The sequence below is a fragment of the Somniosus microcephalus genome, chromosome 19 (genome assembly GCF_052327205.1).
Source record: "Somniosus microcephalus isolate GS21.2 chromosome 19, FLI_Smic_1.0, whole genome shotgun sequence".
Taxonomy (NCBI): Eukaryota; Metazoa; Chordata; class Chondrichthyes; order Squaliformes; family Somniosidae; genus Somniosus; species Somniosus microcephalus.
The window spans coordinates 84838273-84852291 of record NC_141005.1 but is presented as its reverse complement, the minus strand read 5'-3'; positions in this window follow the sequence as shown (position 1 = coordinate 84852291).

The window sequence follows — 14019 nt, the reverse complement described above, 5'->3', positions numbered from 1 at the left end:
TGTGATTAACCCCGACACTGACCCCTGGGATTAACCCCGACACTGACCCCTGGGATTGACCCTGACACGGACCCCTGGGTGTAACCCCGACACTGACCCCTGGGAATAAATCTGAAACTGACCCCTGGGATTAACCCTGACACTGACCCCCGGGATTGACCTCGACACTGACCCCTGGGATTAACCCCGACACTGACCCCTGGGATTAACCCCGACAATGACCGCCGTGATTAACCCCGACACTGACCCTCGAGATTAAACCCGACACTGACCCCCGGGATTGACCCCGAAACTGACCCCCGGGATTGACCCCGACACTGACCCCCGGGATTGACCCCGACACTGACCCCCGGGATTGACCCCGACACTGACCCCCGGGATTGACCCCGACACTGTCCACCGGGATTGCCCCCGACACTGACCCCTGGGATTGACCCCGAAACTGACCCCTGAGATTGACCCCGACACTGACCCCCGTGACCCTGACACTGACCCCCGGGATTGACGCCGACACTGACCCCCGTGATTGCCCCCGACACTGACCTCGACACTGACCCCAGGATTGATCCCGACACTGACCCCTGGGATTGACCCTGACCCCTGGGTTTAACCCCGACACTGACCCCCGGGATTGAACCCGACACTGACCCCCGGGATTGAACCCGAAACTGACCCCTGGGATTGAACCCGACACTGACCCCCGGGATTAACCCCGACACTGACCCCCAAGATTAACCCCGACACTGACCCCCGGGATTAACCCTGACACTGACCCCCGGGATTAACCCCGACACTGACCCCTGGGATTAACCCCGACACTGAACCCTGGGATGAACCCCGACACTGACCCCTAGGATTAACCCCGACACTGACCCCTGGGATGAACCCCGACACTGACCCCTGGGATTAACCCCGACACTGACCCCTGTGATTAACTCCGACACTGACCCCTGGGATTAACCCCGACACTGACCCCTGGGATTGACCCTGACACTGACCCCTGGGTGTAAGCCCGACACTGACCCCTGGGAATAAATCTGAAACTGACCCCTGGGATTAACCCTGACACTGACCCCCGGGATTGACCCCGACTCTGACCCCTGGGATTAACCCCGACACTGACCCCCTGGATTGACCCCGAAACTGACCCCCGGGATTGACCCCGACACTGACCCCCGGAATTGAGCCCGACACTGACCCCCGGGATTGACCCCGACACTGACCACCGGGATTGACCCCGACACTGACCCCGGGGATTGCCCCCGACACTGACCCCCGGGATTGCCCCTGACACTGACCCCCGAGATTGACCCCGACACTGACCACCGGGATTGACCCCGACACTGACCCCCGGGATTGTCCCCGACACTGACCCCGACACTGACCCCCGGGATTGACCCCGACACTGACCCCGGGGAATAACCCTGACACTGACCTCCGTGATTAACCCCGACACTGACCCCCGAGATTAAACCCGACACTGACCCCCGAGATTAAACCCGACACTGACCCCCGAGATTAAACCCGACACTGACCCCCGGGATTAACGCCGACACTGACCCCTGGGATTGACCCCGAAACTGACCCCTGGGATTGACCCCGACACTGACCCCTGGGATTGACCCTGACACTGGCCCCTGGGATTAACCCCGACACTGACCCCGGGGATTGACCCAGACACTGACCCCTGGGAGTAACCCCGACACTGACCCCTGGGATTAACCCCGACACTGACCCCTGGGAATAACCCTGACACTGACCGCCGTAATTAACCCCGACACTGACCCCCGAGATTAAACCCGACACTGACCCCCGGGGATTAACGCCGACACTGGCCCCTGGGATTAACACCGACACTAACCCCTGGGAATAACCCTGACACTGACCCCTGGGATTAACCCCGACACTGACCCCCGGGATTGCCCCCGACACTGACCCCTGGGATTAACCCCGACACTGACCCCGGGATTAACCCTGACACTGACCCCTGGGATTAACCCCGACACTGACCCCTGGGATTAACCCCGACACTGACCCTGGGATTAACCCCGACACTGATCCCTGGGATTAACCCCGACACTGACCCCTGGGGTTAACCCCGACAATGATCCCTGGGATTGACCCCGACACTGACCCCGACACTGACCCCGACACTGACCCCTGGGATTAACCCCGACATTGACCCCGACACTGACCCCCGGGATTGACCCGACACTGACCCCCGGGATTGACCCCGACACTGACCCCCGGGATTGCTCCCGACACTGACCCGGGATTGACCCCGACACTGACCCGGGATTGACCCCGAAACTGACCCCCGGGATTGACCCCGACACTGACGCCCGGGATTGACCCCGACACTGACCCCCGGGATTGACCCCGACACTGACCCCCGGGATTAACCCTGACACTGACCCCCGGGATTAACCCCGACACTGACCCCTGGGATTAACCCCGACACTGAACCCTGGGATGAACCCCGACACTGACCCCTAGGATTAACCCCGACACTGACCCCTGGGATGAACCCCGACACTGACCCCTGGGATTAACCCCGACACTGACCCCTGTGATTAACTCCGACACTGACCCCTGGGATTAACCCCGACACTGACCCCTGGGATTGACCCTGACACTGACCCCTGGGTGTAAGCCCGACACTGACCCCTGGGAATAAATCTGAAACTGACCCCTGGGATTAACCCTGACACTGACCCCCGGGATTGACCCCGACTCTGACCCCTGGGATTAACCCCGACACTGACCCCCTGGATTGACCCCGAAACTGACCCCCGGGATTGACCCCGACACTGACCCCCGGAATTGAGCCCGACACTGACCCCCGGGATTGACCCCGACACTGACCACCGGGATTGACCCCGACACTGACCCCGGGGATTGCCCCCGACACTGACCCCCGGGATTGCCCCCGACACTGACCCCCGGGATTGCCCCCGACACTGACCCCCGAGATTGACCCCGACACTGACCACCGGGATTGACCCCGACACTGACCCCCGGGATTGTCCCCGACACTGACCCCGACACTGACCCCCGGGATTGACCCCGACACTGACCCCGGGGAATAACCCTGACACTGACCTCCGTGATTAACCCCGACACTGACCCCCGAGATTAAACCCGACACTGACCCCCGAGATTAAACCCGACACTGACCCCCGAGATTAAACCCGACACTGACCCCCGGGATTAACGCCGACACTGACCCCTGGGATTGACCCCGAAACTGACCCCTGGGATTGACCCCGACACTGACCCCTGGGATTGACCCTGACACTGGCCCCTGGGATTAACCCCGACACTGACCCCGGGGATTGACCCAGACACTGACCCCTGGGAGTAACCCCGACACTGACCCCTGGGATTAACCCCGACACTGACCCCTGGGAATAACCCTGACACTGACCGCCGTAATTAACCCCGACACTGACCCCCGAGATTAAACCCGACACTGACCCCCGGGGATTAACGCCGACACTGGCCCCTGGGATTAACACCGACACTAACCCCTGGGAATAACCCTGACACTGACCCCTGGGATTAACCCCGACACTGACCCCCGGGATTGCCCCCGACACTGACCCCTGGGATTAACCCCGACACTGACCCCGGGATTAACCCTGACACTGACCCCTGGGATTAACCCCGACACTGACCCCTGGGATTAACCCCGACACTGACCCTGGGATTAACCCCGACACTGATCCCTGGGATTAACCCCGACACTGACCCCTGGGGTTAACCCCGACAATGATCCCTGGGATTGACCCCGACACTGACCCCGACACTGACCCCGACACTGACCCCTGGGATTAACCCCGACATTGACCCCGACACTGACCCCCGGGATTGACCCGACACTGACCCCCGGGATTGACCCCGACACTGACCCCCGGGATTGCTCCCGACACTGACCCGGGATTGACCCCGACACTGACCCGGGATTGACCCCGAAACTGACCCCCGGGATTGACCCCGACACTGACGCCTGGGATTGACCCCGACACTGACCCCCGGGATTGACCCCGACACTGACCCCCGGGATTGACCCCGACACTGACCCCCGGGATTGACTCCGACACTGACCCCCGGGATTGACCCGACACTGACCCACGGGATTGATCCCGACACTGACCCCCGGGATTGCCCCTGACACTGACCCCTGGGATTAACCCTGACACTGACCCCTGGGATTGATCCCGACATTGACTCCTGGGATTAACCCCGACATTGCCCCTGGGATTAACCCCGTTACTGACCCCTGGGATTAACCCTGACACTGACCCCCGGGATTGACCCCGACACTGACCCCCGGGATTGACCCCGACACTGACCCCCGGGATTGACCCCGACACTGACCCACGGGATTGACCCGACACTGACCCACGGGATTGATCCCGACACTGACCCCCGGGATTGCCCCCGACACTGACCCCTGGGATTAACCCCGACACTGACCCCTGGGATTAACCCCGACACTGACCGCTGGGATTAACCCCGACACTGACCGCTGGGATTAACCCCGACACTGACCCCTGGGAATGACCCCGACACTGACCCCTCGGATTAACCCCGACACTGACCCCAGAATTAACCCTGACACTGACCCCTGGGATTGACCCCAACACTGACCCCTGGGATTAAGCCCGACATTGACCCCTGGGATAAACCCCGTTACTGACCCCAGGGATTAACCCCAACACTGACCCCTGGGATTAACTCCGACACTGACCCCTGGGATTGACCCCGACACTGACCCCTGGGATTAACCCCGACACTGACCCCTGGGATTAACCCCGACACTGACCCCTGGGATTAACCCCGATATTGACCCCTGGGATTAATCCCGCCACTGAACCCTGGGATTAACCCCGACACTGACCCCTGGGATTGACACCGACACTGACCCTGCGATTAACCCCGACACTGACCACTGTGATTAACACCGACACTGACCCCTGGGATTAACCCCGACACTGACCCCTAGGATTAACCCCGACACTGATCCCTGGGATTAACCCCGACACTGACCCCTGGGATTAACCCCGACACTGACCCCAGAATTAACCCTGACACTGACCCCTGGGATTAACCCCGACACTGACCCTGGGATTAACCCCGACACTGACCCCTGGGATTAACCCCGACACTGACCCCTGGGATTAACCGTGACACTGACCCCTGGGATTGACCCCGACACTGACCCCTGGGATTGACCCCGACACTGACCCCTGGGATGAACCCAGACACTGACCCCTGGGATTGCCCCGACACTGAGCACTGGGATTGACCCCGACACTGACCCCTGGGATTAACCCCGACACTGACCCCGGGATTAACCCTGACACTGACCCCTGGGATCAACCCCGACACTGACCCTGGGATTAACCCCGACACTGATCCCTGGGATTAACCCCGACACTGACCCCTGGGATTAACCCCGACAATGATCCCTGGGATTGACCCCGACACTGACCCTGGGACTGACCCCGACACTGACCCCCGACATTGACCCCGACACTGACCCCCGGGATTGACCCGACACTGACCCCCGGGATTGATCCCGACACTGACCCCCGGGATTGACCCCGACACTGACCCCTGGGATTGACCCCGACACTGACCCGGGATTGACCCCGACACTGACCCCCGGGATTGACCCCGACACTGACGCCCGGGATTGACCCCGACACTGACCCCCGGGATTGACCCCGACACTGACCCCTGGGATTGACCCCGATACTGACCCCCGGGATTGACTCCGACACTGACGCCCAGGATTGACCCCGACACTGACAACCGGGATTGCCCCCGACACTGACCCCTGGGATTGACCCCGACACTGACCCCTGAGATTGACCCCGACACTGACCCCCGTGACCCCGACACTGACCCCCGGGATTGCCCCCGACACTGACCCCTGGGATTGAACCCGACACTGACCCCCGGGATTGAACCCGACACTGACCCCCGGGATTGACCCTGACACTGACCCCTGGGTGTAACCCCGACACTGACCCCTGGGATTAACCCTGACACTGACCCCTGGGATTAACCCTGACACTGACCCCTGGGAATAACCCTGAAACTGACCCCTGGGATTAACCCTGACACTGACCCCTGGGATTGACCCCGACATTGACTCCTGGGATTAACCCCGACATTGCCCCTGGGATTAACCCCGACATTGCCCCTGGGATTAACCCCGTTACTGACCCCTGGGATTAACCCTGACACTGACCCCCGGGATTGACCCCGACACTGACCCCCGGGATTGCACCCGACACTGACCCCTGGGATTAACCCCGACACTGACCGCTGGGATTAACCCCGAAACTGACCCCTGGGAATGACCCCGACACTGACCCCTCGGATTGACCCTGACACTGACCCCTGGGAGTAACCAAGACACTGACCCCTGGAATTAACACCGACACTAACCCCTGGGATTAACCCCGACACTGACCGCCGTGATTAACCCCGACACTGACCCCCGAGATTAAACCCGACACTGACCCCCGGGATTAACCCCGAAACTGACCCCTGGGATTAACCCCGACACTGACCGCTGTGATTAACCCCGACACTGACCCCCGAGATTAAACCCGACACTGACCCCCGGGATTAACCCCGAAACTGACCCCCGGGATTGACCCCGACACTGACCCCCGGGATTGACCCCGACAATGACCCCCGGGATTGACCCCGACACTGACCCCCGGGATTGACCCCGACACTGACCCCCGGGATTGTCCCCGACACTGACCCCCGGGATTGTCCTCGACACTGACCCCCGGGATTGACCCCGACACTGACCCCCGGGATTGACCCCGACACTGACCCCTGGGAATAACCCTGACACTGACCCCCGAGATTAAACCCGACACTGACCCCCGAGATTAAACCCGACACTGACCCCCGGGATTAACGCCGACACTGACCCCTGGGATTGACCCCGAAACTGACCCCTGGGATTGACCCCGACACTGACCCATGGGATTGACCCTGACACTGGCCCCTGGGATTGACCCCGACACTGGCCCCTGGGATTAACCCCGACACTGACCCCGGGGATTGACCCCGACAATGACCCCCGGGATTGACCCCGACACTGACCACCGGGATTGACCCCGACACTGACCCCGGGGATTGTCCTCGACACTGACCCCCGGGATTGACCCCGACACTGACCCCCGGGATTGACCCCGACACTGACCCCTGGGAATAACCCTGACACTGACCCCCGGGATTGACCCCGATACTGACCCCCGGGATTGACCCCGACACTGACCCCCGGGATTCACCCCGACACTGAACCCCGGGATTGCCCCCGACACTGACCCCTGGGATTGACCCCGACACTGACTCCTGAGATTGACCCCGACACTGACCCCCGTGACCCTGACACTGACCCCCGGGATTGACGCCGACACTGACCCCCGTGATTGCCCCCGACACTGACCACAGGATTGACCCCGACACTGGCCCCTGGGATTGACCCTGACCCCTGGGTTTAACCCCGACACTGACCCCGGGGATTGACCCCGACACTGACCCCTGGGATTGACCCTGACACTGGCCCCTGGGAGTAACGTCGACACTGACCCCTGGGATTAACCCCGACACTAACCCCTGGGAATGACCCTGACCCCTGGGATTAACCATGACACTGACCCCAGAATTAACCCTGACACTGATCCCTGGGATTGACCCCGACACTGACCCCTGGGATTAACACCGACACTGACCCCGGAATTAACACTGATACTGACCACTGGGATTAACCTCGACACTGACCCCTGCGATTAACCCCAACACTGACCCCTGGGATTAAACCCGACACTGACCCCTAGGATTAACCCCGACACTGATCACTGGGATTAACCCCGATACTGACCACTGTGATTAACGCCGACACTGACCCCTGGAATTAACCCCGACACTAACCCCTGGGAATGACCCTGACCCCTGGGATTAACCATGACACTGACCCCAGAATTAACCCTGACACTGACCCTGGGATTAACCCCGACACTGACCACTGTGATTAACGCCGACACTGACCCCTGGGATTAACCCCGACACTAACCCCTGGGAATGACCCTGACCCCTGGGATTAACCATGACACTGACCCCAGAATTAACCCTGACACTGACCCTGGGATTAACCCCGACACTGACCACTGTGATTAACACTGACACTGACCCCTGGGATTAACCCCGACACTGACCCCTGGGATTAACCCCGACACTGACCCCTAGGATTAACCCCGACATTGACCCCTGGGATTAACCCCGACACTGACCTCGGGGATTAACCCCGTCACTGAACCCTGGGATTAACCCCGACACTGACCCCCGGAATTAACCCCGATACTGACCCCCGGAATTAACCCCAACACTGACCACTGGGATTAACCCCGACACTGAACCCTGGGATTAACCACGATACTGACCCCTGGGATTAACCCCGACACTGACCGCTGGGATTGACCCTGACACTGACCCCTGGGATTGTCCCCGACATTGACCACTGGGAGTGACCCCGACACTGACCCCCGTGACCCCGACACTGACTCCCGGGATTGACCCCGACACTGACCCCCAGGATTGCCCCCGACACTGACCCCCGGGATTGACCCCGACACTGATCCCCGGGATTGCCCTCGACACTGACCCACGGGATTGCCCCCGGCACTGACCCCCGGGATTGACCCCGACACTGACCCCTGCGATTGACCCCGACACTGACCCCTGGGATTGACCCCGACACTGACCCCCGGGATTGACCCCGACACTGACCCCCGGGATTGAACCCGACACTGGCCCCCGGGATTGACCCTGACACTGACCCCCAAGATTAACCCCGACACTGACCCCCGGGATTAACCCTGACACTGACCCCCGGGATTAACCCTGACACTGACCCCTGGGATTAACCCCGACACTGACCCCTGGGATGAACCCCGACACTGACCCCTAGGATTAACCCCGACACTGACCCCTGGGATGAACCCCGACACTGACCCCTGGGATTAACCCCGACACTGACCCCTGTGATTAACCCCGACACTGACCCCTGGGATTAACCCCGACACTGACCCCTGGGATTGACCCTGACACGGACCCCTGGGTGTAACCCCGACACTGACCCCTGGGAATAAATCTGAAACTGACCCCTGGGATTAACCCTGACACTGACCCCCGGGATTGACCTCGACACTGACCCCTGGGATTAACCCCGACACTGACCCCTGGGATTAACCCCGACAATGACCGCCGTGATTAACCCCGACACTGACCCTCGAGATTAAACCCGACACTGACCCCCGGGATTGACCCCGAAACTGACCCCCGGGATTGACCCCGACACTGACCCCCGGGATTGACCCCGACACTGACCCCCGGGATTGACCCCGACACTGACCCCCGGGATTGACCCCGACACTGACCACCGGGATTGCCCCCGACACTGACCCCTGGGATTGACCCCGAAACTGACCCCTGAGATTGACCCCGACACTGACCCCCGTGACCCTGACACTGACCCCCGGGATTGACGCCGACACTGACCCCCGTGATTGCCCCCGACACTGACCTCGACACTGACCCCAGGATTGATCCCGACACTGACCCCTGGGATTGACCCTGACCCCTGGGTTTAACCCCGACACTGACCCCCGGGATTGAACCCGACACTGACCCCCGGGATTGAACCCGAAACTGACCCCTGGGATTGAACCCGACACTGACCCCCGGGATTAACCCCGACACTGACCCCCAAGATTAACCCCGACACTGACCCCCGGGATTAACCCTGACACTGACCCCCGGGATTAACCCCGACACTGACCCCTGGGATTAACCCCGACACTGAACCCTGGGATGAACCCCGACACTGACCCCTAGGATTAACCCCGACACTGACCCCTGGGATGAACCCCGACACTGACCCCTGGGATTAACCCCGACACTGACCCCTGTGATTAACCCCGACACTGACCCCTGGGATTGACCCTGACACTGACCCCTGGGTGTAAGCCCGACACTGACCCCTGGGAATAAATCTGAAACTGACCCCTGGGATTAACCCTGACACTGACCCCCGGGATTGACCCCGACTCTGACCCCTGGGATTAACCCCGACACTGACCCCCGGGATTGACCCCGAAACTGACCCCCGGGATTGACCCCGACACTGACCCCCGGAATTGAGCCCGACACTGACCCCCGGGATTGACCCCGACACTGACCACCGGGATTGACCCCGACACTGACCCCCGGGATTGACCCCGACACTGACCCCGGGGATTGCCCCCGACACTGACCCCCGGGATTGCCCCTGACACTGACCCCCGAGATTGACCCCGACACTGACCACCGGGATTGACCCCGACACTGACCCCCGGGATTGTCCCCGACACTGACCCCGACACTGACCCCCGGGATTGACCCCGACACTGACCCCGGGGAATAACCCTGACACTGACCTCCGTGATTAACCCCGACACTGACCCCCGAGATTAAACCCGACACTGACCCCCGAGATTAAACCCGACACTGACCCCCGAGATTAAACCCGACACTGACCCCCGGGATTAACGCCGACACTGACCCCTGGGATTGACCCCGAAACTGACCCCTGGGATTGACCCCGACACTGACCCCTGGGATTGACCCTGACACTGGCCCCTGGGATTAACCCCGACACTGACCCCGGGGATTGACCCAGACACTGACCCCTGGGAGCAACCCCGACACTGACCCCTGGGATTAACCCCGACACTGACCCCTGGGAATAACCCTGACACTGACCGCCGTAATTAACCCCGACACTGACCCCCGAGATTAAACCCGACACTGACCCCCGGGGATTAACGCCGACACTGGCCCCTGGGATTAACACCGACACTAACCCCTGGGAATAACCCTGACACTGACCCCTGGGATTAACCCCGACACTGACCCCCGGGATTGCCCCCGACACTGACCCCTGGGATTAACCCCGACACTGACCCCGGGATTAACCCTGACACTGACCCCTGGGATTAACCCCGACACTGACCCCTGGGATTAACCCCGACACTGACCCTGGGATTAACCCCGACACTGATCCCTGGGATTAACCCCGACACTGACCCCTGGGGTTAACCCCGACAATGATCCCTGGGATTGACCCCGACACTGACCCCGACACTGACCCCGACACTGACCCCTGGGATTAACCCCGACACTGACCCCTGGGATTAACACTGACCCCTGGGATTAACCCCGACATTGACCCCGACACTGACCCCCGGGATTGACCCGACACTGACCCCCGGGATTGACCCCGACACTGACCCCCGGGATTGCTCCCGACACTGACCCGGGATTGACCCCGACACTGACCCGGGATTGACCCCGAAACTGACCCCCGGGATTGACCCCGACACTGACGCCTGGGATTGACCCCGACACTGACCCCCGGGATTGACCCCGACACTGACCCCCGGGATTGACCCCGACACTGACCCCCGGGATTGACTCCGACACTGACCCCCGGGATTGACCCGACACTGACCCACGGGATTGATCCCGACACTGACCCCCGGGATTGCCCCCGACACTGACCCCTGGGATTAACCCTGACACTGACCCCTGGGATTGATCCCGACATTGACTCCTGGGATTAACCCCGACATTGCCCCTGGGATTAACCCCGTTACTGACCCCTGGGATTAACCCTGACACTGACCCCCGGGATTGACCCCGACACTGACCCCCGGGATTGACCCCGACACTGACCCCCGGGATTGACCCCGACACTGACCCACGGGATTGACCCGACACTGACCCACGGGATTGATCCCGACACTGACCCCCGGGATTGCCCCCGACACTGACCCCTGGGATTAACCCCGACACTGACCCCTGGGATTAACCCCGACACTGACCGCTGGGATTAACCCCGACACTGACCGCTGGGATTAACCCCGACACTGACCCCTGGGAATGACCCCGACACTGACCCCTCGGATTAACCCCGACACTGACCCCAGAATTAACCCTGACACTGACCCCTGGGATTGACCCCAACACTGACCCCTGGGATTAAGCCCGACATTGACCCCTGGGATAAACCCCGTTACTGACCCCTGGGATTAACCCCGACACTGACCCCAGGGATTAACCCCAACACTGACCCCTGGGATTAACTCCGACACTGACCCCTGGGATTGACCCCGACACTGACCCCTGGGATTAACCCCGACACTGACCCCTGGGATTAACCCCGACACTGACCCCTGGGATTAACCCCGATATTGACCCCTGGGATTAACCCCGCCACTGAACCCTGGGATTAACCCCGACACTGACCCCTGGGATTGACACCGACACTGACCCTGCGATTAACCCCGACACTGACCACTGTGATTAACACCGACACTGACCCCTGGGATTAACCCCGACGCTGACCCCTGGGATTAACCCCGACACTGACCCCTAGGATTAACCCCGACACTGATCCCTGGGATTAACCCCGACACTGACCCCTGGGATTAACCCCGACACTGACCCCAGAATTAACCCTGACACTGACCCCTGGGATTAACCCCGACACTGACCCTGGGATTAACCCCGACACTGACCCCTGGGATTAACCCCGACACTGACCCCTGGGATTAACCGTGACACTGACCCCTGGGATTGACCCCGACACTGACCCCTGGGATTGACCCCGACACTGACCCCTGGGATGAACCCAGACACTGACCCCTGGGATTGCCCCGACACTGAGCACTGGGATTGACCCCGACACTGACCCCTGGGATTAACCCCGACACTGACCCCGGGATTAACCCTGACACTGACCCCTGGGATCAACCCCGACACTGACCCTGGGATTAACCCCGACACTGATCCCTGGGATTAACCCCGACACTGACCCCTGGGATTAACCCCGACAATGATCCCTGGGATTGACCCCGACACTGACCCTGGGACTGACCCCGACACTGACCCCCGACATTGACCCCGACACTGACCCCCGGGATTGACCCGACACTGACCCCCGGGATTGATCCCGACACTGACCCCCGGGATTGACCCCGACACTGACCCCTGGGATTGACCCCGACACTGACCCGGGATTGACCCCGACACTGACCCCCGGGATTGACCCCGACACTGACGCCCGGGATTGACCCCGACACTGACCCCCGGGATTGACCCCGACACTGACCCCTGGGATTGACCCCGATACTGACCCCCGGGATTGACTCCGACACTGACGCCCAGGATTGACCCCGACACTGACAACCGGGATTGCCCCCGACACTGACCCCTGGGATTGACCCCGACACTGACCCCTGAGATTGACCCCGACACTGACCCCCGTGACCCTGACACTGACCCCCGGGATTGCCCCCGACACTGACCCCCGGGATTGAACCCGACACTGACCCCCGGGATTGAACCCGACACTGACCCCCGGGATTGACCCTGACACTGACCCCTGGGTGTAACCCCGACACTGACCCCTGGGATTAACCCTGACACTGACCCCTGGGATTAACCCTGACACTGACCCCTGGGAATAACCCTGAAACTGACCCCTGGGATTAACCCTGACACTGACCCCTGGGATTGACCCCGACATTGACTCCTGGGATTAACCCCGACATTGCCCCTGGGATTAACCCCGACATTGCCCCTGGGATTGACCCCGTTACTGACCCCTGGGATTAACCCTGACAGTGACCCCCGGGATTGACCCCGACACTGACCCCCGGGATTGCACCCGACACTGACCCCTGGGATTAACCCCGACACTGACCGCTGGGATTAACCCCGAAACTGACCCCTGGGAATGACCCCGACACTGACCCCTCGGATTGACCCTGACACTGACCCCTGGGAGTAACCAAGACACTGACCCCTGGAATTAACACCGACACTAACCCCTGGGATTAACCCCGACACTGACCGCCGTGATTAACCCCGACACTGACCCCC